Source organism: Pocillopora damicornis, chromosome 8, assembly GCF_964200805.1.
Source record: "Pocillopora damicornis chromosome 8, jaPocDami1.2, whole genome shotgun sequence".
Taxonomy (NCBI): domain Eukaryota; kingdom Metazoa; phylum Cnidaria; class Anthozoa; order Scleractinia; family Pocilloporidae; genus Pocillopora; species Pocillopora damicornis.
Window position 1 is genome coordinate 16,272,250 of NC_142677.1, and position 9,525 is coordinate 16,281,774.

At 37.3% G+C, this 9,525-nt stretch overlaps 1 long non-coding RNA gene across 3 annotated transcripts; it reads right to left on the reverse strand.

The window, feature by feature from the left end:
- Positions 1-2,144: 2,144 nt before the first annotated feature.
- LOC149041632 (uncharacterized) lies at positions 2,145-9,433 on the reverse strand. Of its 3 annotated transcripts, XR_016189239.1 has the most exons (5): positions 9,191-9,433; positions 7,073-7,161; positions 3,503-3,603; positions 2,861-2,962; positions 2,145-2,758 (listed from the first exon to the last, which is right to left on the reverse strand). It is a non-coding gene; the product is annotated as an uncharacterized LOC149041632 (long non-coding RNA). The 3 variants fall into 3 exon arrangements; XR_016189238.1 differs by lacking the exon at positions 7,073-7,161 and having other exon boundaries at positions 2,534-2,758; positions 9,191-9,432; XR_016189237.1 differs by lacking the exons at positions 7,073-7,161; positions 9,191-9,433 and having other exon boundaries at positions 2,534-2,758; positions 3,503-4,592.
- Positions 9,434-9,525: the final 92 nt, after the last annotated feature.

Below are 9,525 nucleotides of genomic sequence, written 5' to 3' on the forward strand. Positions count from 1 at the left end.
ACCATGTAGTATTTTCGGAGGCGGTACTCGTGAACGCCCCTTCTACTCCGAATTTTCTGTTTATTTTGTTGTTATGTAACAATTTTCCAAGGCTATTTTCTCTTTGTATACCTTTTCCAGTGTAATTCTAATTCTGCCAATAGGTTAATTCAAATTTTTATGTTATCAATCTTGTTTCTGTTCTGGCCGATCTTAATCGTAAATGTAAGAAATTTAAGGTATAAAATGGTTTTATAACTGCGTAAACAACTCGAAGACGCACACTTAGTATGCAGGGTCTGTCGTACGTAACTTAACGTGATTCGCTGGTTGAAATAGAATGATGACGATAAAAGAAGATTGACAGCTTAGTAGTGTCACCTTTAGTGCCACCTTTATAATCTGGTGCACAGCATTTTTCAACCAGATAGAGCAGAGTTGAGTTGTGTTGAAAGGAATAAGGTGAACTGTATTGAGTAAGGTCAAGACTGGACTAGTCCCCGAAAGAAGAAAATTTTACTAGGAGTTCAAGCCAGAAAATTAAAGAATTCAAACGAGTGTTAGAGAGGCATAAGCTGTTTACACTCAGAATCACCTTAAAGAAAGAGGTGATGAAGGTGTTAAACCAAAATTTAAGAAATATTCCTTGATCATGAATTTGACATAGAATACGTTCATAATAAGAAAAAGGTCAAATAAATTGTACTTAGATGAGACCGCCAAAAGGAATAAGAAATAATCAACCTGGTTATTATAATTTTTTGCATCTAATGGCTTAAAGTAATATAATATTTCCATTCCTTTTTCCCATCACCAATATCAGGAAACCCTTACAATATTTCAGATTAAATATAGTTCTATTTTTATTGTTTAACAAAATAGTTACTTCGTCTTTTTACAAAGAAACAAATCCTTTACACAAACGTGATTTGTTTTTGTAGGTTTGAACTGAAAACAGCTAAAATTTTCATCTTTAATTTTTCCTTAATTTTAAGTCTGTATCCTACATGTCTCGGTTGATTAAAAAGATAAATAAGAAAAAGATGCAAAGCGACACGCATCCTTTAAACTGTTTATTTGACCTGACAGAAGGTAGTGTTTGTTTATCCAAAGCGCCAAACCTTCATCACAGGCGATTGATAAAAGTTGCAAGGTCAATCGTACGGTCATGTGGGACTTGTACCGTAGCTTTTTAGCACCATCTATGATGGTCAGTTTTGGATTCTTCGTTTGGAAAGATTATCAACAGAAGTTCGGAAAATCATGGTCATTTTGATCTCAGATCCGTTGTGGACTCCATTGTTTAATTATTGTTATAGCTGTTAGTTATATCGTCCCGCATTTTAGTTTTCACTCTCTTTTTACTAAAACTTGTATCATCCTTTTTGTTAAGGTTAAACCGAGGAGACGTTATTTTTAAAGTGTGAGAACTGGGATGATCTCTGATAGAATGCCTTTGCTGACTTGAAAACTAACTACAGAAAAAAGTAAGTCCAGATGGTGCTTATTGTTTTATTACATTCATTTTAAAAACACTGGTGAGCCTTGCAATCTGATTAGCTCCCATCGGTGCGATTTATTCAAGAGTTCCACCATCTTTGGCTTTAAATCGTATCTATTTAACAGCCAAGGAGGAAGCTTTACACTAAAAAACAACCGATCAGAATTTTAGACTCGTAGAGAGTAACCTATCAACTGCACAAAATACAGTACAAATAATTTGCGAATAGACTACAAATATCCTGCGATACTGTACGGTTATTTAGACAGTTTGGTTATTTTGTGCTGTAAAATAACTTGGTTAACCAGTTGGCTGCGCGCACCACGCTTAACTATCCACTTTGCTTTTCCCGCTTTATGAGAAATGAGCACATAGACAGCAGAAAAAAAAAGCGGTTGGATAATGAATAACTTATTAGACGTTTTGGTATGTGGTATCGCTGAGTATTTTTATGAGTTGTACCGTATTTTGACGAGCCTGCATCTTTGGAATCTTTTTTTTAAACTAGCTTAGTACGAGGTCAATAAAATATATATTTATTTTGGCTGAAAATGACGAATTCCGACCCAAGACTAATTTCAGTATTGGTGAGAAGGCCTCAAACAATACCCAAATTGTGTTTGTATTGTTGTCATTACTGTGTATAATAACGTTGCAATGTAGCTCATTCAATGTTGTTTATTCATCTCTTCACAGATTTCATGAAACATGACCACACCAAGAAAAAAAAAATTGTCATCCTTGGAAGGAAAGAAAAAGTGGGGGTCGATCCGCCACCGTCCCCCACCACACCCGCCTCTTATAGAGAGATTTTAAGTATTGGGTATAAGTTGTCTACCTTGTGGTAAAAACACCTATCTAATACGCAGGTGTATTATGACAGAAGTTTAGTTATTCAAAACGCATGCGTTTGAAATGAATGCTATTACCACAAGGTAGAGAACTTTTCAAATATTTATGAAAAGTGGAAAATAGTGGTGGGTGTGGTGGGAGATGGGGGACGGGTATAATTTGTCTCCTCCATCTCTAGTCTGTTGAAGACAATAAATCACACCAATTTAAAAATTGCTGTATTCTGTTATATTTAGGAGCTCGGATAGTAAGAATTACCTACTAACCAGCTTCACGGTATTATTACAATATTAGAGTCCCAGAAACAACAACATCAAAGCTATCAGCGTAAAGTACAAGTCGAGAAAGTGAAATATCCTTCAATGTTTCCTTTCTTTCCACATTGATACTCTCTCGGCCTTTCTTTCTTTCTTGTTTCCTTGCAATCTGAATGAAAGAGAAGAAACGCGAGTCAGCAGCTTTCGAAATTGCCTCTCCATCGCACCACAGGGTAATATAAGCTCTTTCTCGGTGTCTTTATTGCAGTACCTTTCCCTGTTGTGACAAACAGCGTGTTCCTTTCCTTTTTCTCCAAACGTCTGTGTTTAGAACTTGTTTGGGTTTCCTTGGTGTAAAACCATCTTCATAATACTAAAAGTAAAAGAAAATAAATGTATTTTTGACGATGAATCGTCAAACTACACGCAATCAAAACACTGACTCATATCGCACGGAAAGTAAAAACCTCGATCAAAAGGTTTTTTAATCAGCGTTAAAAGAAAACCAGATCTTTTATTAACTAACTGAGAGGTTATCGCTCTGACGAAGGGCTAACGCTCGAAACGTCAGCTTTTTTACTCTTTACGGTGGCCAATTTACGTTTTCAACTCAGTTGTTAACACTAAATTAACTGAGAGGTTGTCAACTAAAAGGCATTCAATTTACAGCGTTTTTCTTTGGTTTATTTTTGATATCGGCCCGAGTCTACCTCTTACAAGTTGTAAAGTCAAAACTTCCCTGCTTTTTTGGTACACATGTGTGACCAATTGGCAAATACTCCCAGCAATGTTACCGTGGGTATGTGATACGCGGGTAGGACTAAATTGACAGCGTCTCATTGTAAAAGGCAAAATCTACATTTGAAGAATTTGGCTTTTCTTAGGGAAGTAAATAAGATCCAGTATTTCTAACCTGTCAGCAGAACATCCACGTGTCATCTTTAACTTTCAATTCTAGTTGACGTCACTAACAATTCCTTTTTGCCTTCGGTCATAAAAGAAAACACTGCTAGCCTGCAAAAAACAGAATTAAAGAAAAACAGACGAACCACGACGGTAACGTTTCAGTACTTTTTCCTTCTACTTACATCTCCATTACTTACATGAAGATAACCTCAACAACATTTTCTGATTGACTTTATATGAACCCTTAAAGTCCCATGAGTGACCAAGATAGAATTTCTCTTTACAATATCAATACAATATCAAGCAGACAAGTAATAAGAATAAAGAAAAGTACCCCTTGCGAGCTCTAGATTATTAATTCATCCAATACCAAATTCTTGGGACTAACATCATTACAATTGTATGGCAGAATGAAATCTTAAGAGTGAAAATGTTAACAAACGAATGTCTCGAAACTTATCCAAGCTGTATTAATTCAAGCTCCCTATCAGTTGTCCTATCCACCTTTAGCAATAACTAGTCCAAGTTATCCACCAATCGAACAGAAACAATCAAACAAAATATATACCTTATTCGATGGTTTGACATATAATACTCACGGATATTTTGCTAGTTGCGCGGTATTTTTCCGAGCCCTATGGGGGCTATTATTATTATTCTAATATTATTTCATTTTCTAGTCTTTTGGCTTCTGGTTTTTGAAACTGAGTATGGTCTTAACTGATCAACTGTCGCATACCGTTACTGGTGCGTGAAAGAAGGGAAAAACACAAAAGAAACTATATAAGTGTTCTTCACGACCGAAAAAATTCTCGTGGAAAAATCATGTCTAAAAAAGGGAAGAGAAATCAGAGAGCGCTCGGATCGCTTCTGTCCGTATATTTGCCCTGTTCTACAGCGTAATACCGTGGCATATTTTGCGCGCTCCATTGCCATAATATAGTAAAACGAAGTTATGATGGAATAATCAAAGGAATTATATGAGTTAAGAACCTAGTAGCTTAATACGTAATTCACTCAAATAAACTGACAGTCATTCAGTCAGCCTATCTATCAGTCAGTAAGTCCATCACACAGTCAGTCGATTTGGTCAGTCACTTCACCAGTTAGTCGATAGGGAGTTTAAGAAAACCACGACGCCACCGCCACCGCCACCGCCACCGCCACCGCCACCGCCACCGCCACCGCCACCGCCACCGCCACCGCCACCGCCACCGCCACCGCCACCGCCACCGCCACCGCCACCGCCACCGCCACCGCCACCGCCACCGCCACCGCCACCGCCACCGCCACCGCCACCGCCACCGCCACCGGTAACGAGAACACTAAACAAAAGGTTTAATAAGCAGAGTAATGACTTCACAGGTGCATTATAAATCTTTGTAAATTTCTTTGCGTCCTCTGCAAAACAACAATGTGAAATAACTAAACTTTCCGTTGTCTCGATAACGTGAACGACGACGACGTGCTTTTCAAATCTATATCTCTAAGGCTGTGCTCCATATTCAGTTTCGAAATACTTTTGCAATGAGAAACAAACTAAACGCCCTTTGAGTACCGCAAGATTCGTAGATAAAATATAAGTTCATTTTTTAACCGACGTTGTCTACGGCGTCGCCGTCGTCGTTTCTTAAACTCCCTAATCATTTAATCTGACATCGATTAGTCAGTTAATCAATCACAGAATCAGTTAGCCAGTCTGCAGTCTCGCCATTCAGCCAGCAGTCAGTCCAACTGTCAGTTGACGAGTCAGTCATCCAGTCAATGTGTCGGTCCTTCAGTCTACCATCCAGTCCAAAAGTTCCCTGATCCCTGTTTTACTAGATCACCCGATTTGTCATACAGTCATAGAGTTCACCAGTTGGTCAACTGAGTAGTCAGTCCATCAGTCATTCAATTCATTCCAGCCATATGGTCAGACAGTCAGTTGGTCAGCAAGTCAGTCCCTTAGTAAGTCAGTCAGTCAGTCAATGAGCCAGTCACATAGATAGTAAACCAGTCATTCAGTTCTTAAATCCAGCAATCTGTAAATCAGTGAGTTATTCAGTCAGCATTTAAGTTCATTAGTCAATCACTGGTCAATTACCTACTAGTTTGTCAGTCAGTCCATCCCTTTGTCAGGCTATTATCACCCAAGTAGTTATTCTACCTGCTGGTCACTAAGTCATCAGTCAGTTGATTGGTCAGTCTATCAGAGAGTCAGTCAGTCAGTTATTCAGTCAGCCATTCATTTAAACAATTAGTGATTGGTCAGTCTTACTTTGACAGTCCCTCAATACATTTTGTAAGACAATACATCAGTCAGCTATTTTGTTGGCCAGTCTTTTTAAAGTTGGTTCAAATATCAATGAGTTGGTCCATGGCTTAATCAGTCTCACAGAACATCAATCAGCCAGTCAGTCAGTCAGTTAATCAATCCGTAAGTTAATCCATTGGTCAGTTAATCAATCAGCCAGTAAGCCACAAATTCTCATAGTCTGTCTGCTAATTGGACATTCAGTAACTCAGTCATTCAATCAGTCAGTTAGTTTTTACATCAGCCAATCTATTTATCAGTTGGTCAAATAATCAATCAGTCAGTCAATGGTTTAGTCAGCCCCACAATAAGTCAATCAGTCAGTCATTCAGTCATTCAGTCAGTCAGTTAATCAAACAGCCAGTGGTTTATTAGGTCATGCAGTCAATCAGCTAATCAGACAGTCAGTATGTCAACCAACCAATCAGTCAGTCCATCTTTCAGTTGGTCAGCCCCTTGGCCAGCTCAATGGTTAGCCAGCAAGCCTCTTGTCAAATCAGTAAGTCAGTCATTCATTTACCCAATAAAATGATTAATCATCAATCAGTCAAAAGTTACAAGCAAGATGAAGTCAGTCATCAATCTTGTTTGTTTGTAAGTCAGTCAGTGACACTGTTGTGACAACGTTCATGCTATGTAAAACATACAAAACATCCACAATCCTTGTCTTTGCAGTAATGAACAGTACTTAAGCAGTAGTGAAAATAAGGCCTAGAAAAATTCAGACCTGTACAGGATTTAAACCTAAGACCTTTGCAATAATGGTTCAGTGCTCTACCAGCTGAACTAACAAGCCAACTGGGAGCTGGTCATTATGTCATGAACCAACATAATGACTGGCTCCTGATTGGCTTGGTAGTTCAGTTGGTGAGAGCACTAAACTGTTATCGCAGAGGTCATGGGTCCACATCCTGTTCAGGCCTGAATTTTTTTCATGCCTTATTGTCACTAAGTACTGCTTCTAATAAGTAGTGTTCATTACCGCAAAGATTGCTTCAAATTCATTTCTTAAACTGCAGTTCAACACATAAATTATATGATTTATGAATATTTACAGTCATTTATCCAAAATCCTCATCTTGTTGAGCTTCCAGAAAAAAAAAAACACAAACTTGGACAAAATTTGCAGCAGTCACATGTTATCTGCAATCTGCAGAATTTTAAAATTTTTCATTCTCTCAAATCAAATTTGTTAGTCTACAGTATTTGTTAAATGTTGTGTCTTATGCATTTTTCTCTTAATTTATCAAGAGCTAAGGCAGTTCATTACAGTTTTCTTGCCTGAATTAGAAAGTACCACAATCAAAAACATTGCTGAATATTTCAGTCCACTTATTTCTTGAGTCTATACATTGTACTTGTTACCTCACCTATGGACAAAAATGAAAATTACTTTCCATTAGTTTTTTTGTGAGGAGTTCTTGTTGAGGAGTGAGGTGATAACCAGAGTTACATTATCTTACCAACAAAAAGATTCTATGTTGCTGTCCGTAAGTTCAGAAATAGATCGCAGATAACACCAAAAATACTGTTAGAACAAAAAAGTGGAATAGAAGGTGCAACCAAGTGGGTCAGATGTTCTAACCACAATTTGGTGTCTTTTGTGACTAAAACTAAACAGATCCACAGCAAAATTAAACCCATTTGTTTCATATAATAAAGAAGTAAGAAATTGTTAATGGTGATGTCATCTTTGCCTCTGTCCTCCAATAGACAATATATAAGAACTAATCAAAATGTAAGCATAATTCAGCTTACATAATGTACAAGGAATGTTTAGTACATGTGAAGGGACAATAGAAGCAGTGCTGCAGATGGTACATGATGCACCTATCCAAGGCAGTGCTTGATCAAGTTAATATTGTAGTTACTACTAGTACTCCTGTGATACAATACAGAAATTTTCAAATGAGTGTTGAAAGTGATTCAGGATTGCTTAGTTTTAGCTTTACTTTGCTCTTTGCTCCAGAAAACTTGCATTACTCTAGTAACCAATCATGACATTGGTTGCCAACATATTCCAATGCTTTGGGCAGTTTGCTAGTTTTTACTAGATTGGTTCTCATTGGCCCTTAAAAATATTTTCCTCATCTTAGATTGGCCATTGTAATTACTATCATAATGGTATAAGTTTTATGACACTCAATCAAAAAGTGCTCAATAAATATGTCTAAATTACTGTAAGATGGCAACTGATTAGGTTTAGTCAAATTTGAAAAATGAACATGCCAATCTTCACATCCATCAAGGATTCAATCAATTCTTTATATCTGTGGAAAACTAATACTGTATCTTTTAGGCAGGTGTATCAGTTTAGGTACAAACCAGACTATGTCTTTTTATGAGACTATGTCTCATTCAAGTTTTTCAGCATTCTATCAACATAAAACAAATCTGCTGCTAAAATCTCTTAGTTACATGTATATGTAGTCATTCTGTACCACTTGGCAAACTTGGATTATTTTTCAGTTTTCACTACTTATTTTTGCTTATCTTATCCTTAGTTTAGCATGTCTTACACTTATTTTAGCATGTCTTCTACTTATCAATGAAAAATTACATTGAAATGTTATTGAGTCACTCACAATTTCCCATCACAAGTATTCAACTTTTATCTCAGGATAGTTACTGTAAAGGCTGTACCCACATGACCATGTATGTTGCTATAAAAACATTTTAGCCACAGGTGATATAATTTGGTCTCTCTGGGTTTTTGTCAACCTTTTCCATAATTATTCCCTTGAATTTTCAGGGAAAGGAAATAGAAACCATGCTATGTAAATGACCTTCAAAGTTTGTATGAGTTTGCAAGATTTTAATAGGCCTAAGCCATGTCAGTGAAGAACACGAATAAGAGCATGACCTGCACAAAGTACTTGGGAGTCATACCAACTCTTGGTGTATCAACTTTTTCAGTAACAATCAGAACCAAATACTTCAACAGGTCATGCTATTAACAGGGCTTGTACCCTTTTTCAGAAACAATTTCAAGGACTTTTCCAGGACTTTGATTGATTTTTCCAGGACTCCAAATTTCACCTCAAACCCTTTCATTGCTAAGATTTCAAAATCATTTCTCCTTACGGTCTACATACATTTCTTATGACGTAAATTCTGACAAGTTTATTACTAGACTGAAGCAGATTCCAGGATTTTCTAAGCGCTGTAGTCTTTTCCAGGACTTTCCAGTCCAGGAAAATGTCAAAATAAAATTTCAGGACTTTCCAGATTTTCCAGGACCCGAACGAACCCTGTATTAAGAGTAAGAAAAAGTCCCTTCTCTCAACACCTTTAAATACTAGGAACTGTGCTTATAAAATAAAAATAAGACGAGATCCAGAAATAACTTGACATGATTTGCGTGTCAATCAGTCGTTTGGGCTTACTACTAGAGCTGACCTTTAACAGTTGATCTGATATCAAATCGCACTCGGTCTCCATTCCAGAATATTTCCGCCACTGTGAAGTAATTTTTTCCCCTCAAATAATTTCAAATAGGAACCCAAATTTTACTGAAAGGTAAGTGTGGTTAAAGGTTCCGTTTTTGCTCCGGTTTTAGTTTCAGGATGGGCAATTCATTCCATCATTTAACCAGGCTATCTACAGCTTCGCCGCCATTACTAGTTCTCAGTGTTTTTCGTCCGTCGAAGCAAATTCGTCACGCTGTACGCGTTACACGCGCGGTAGCACGCCACGCGTTTTGAAAGCAACACAAAATTACCACACAGTAAGAG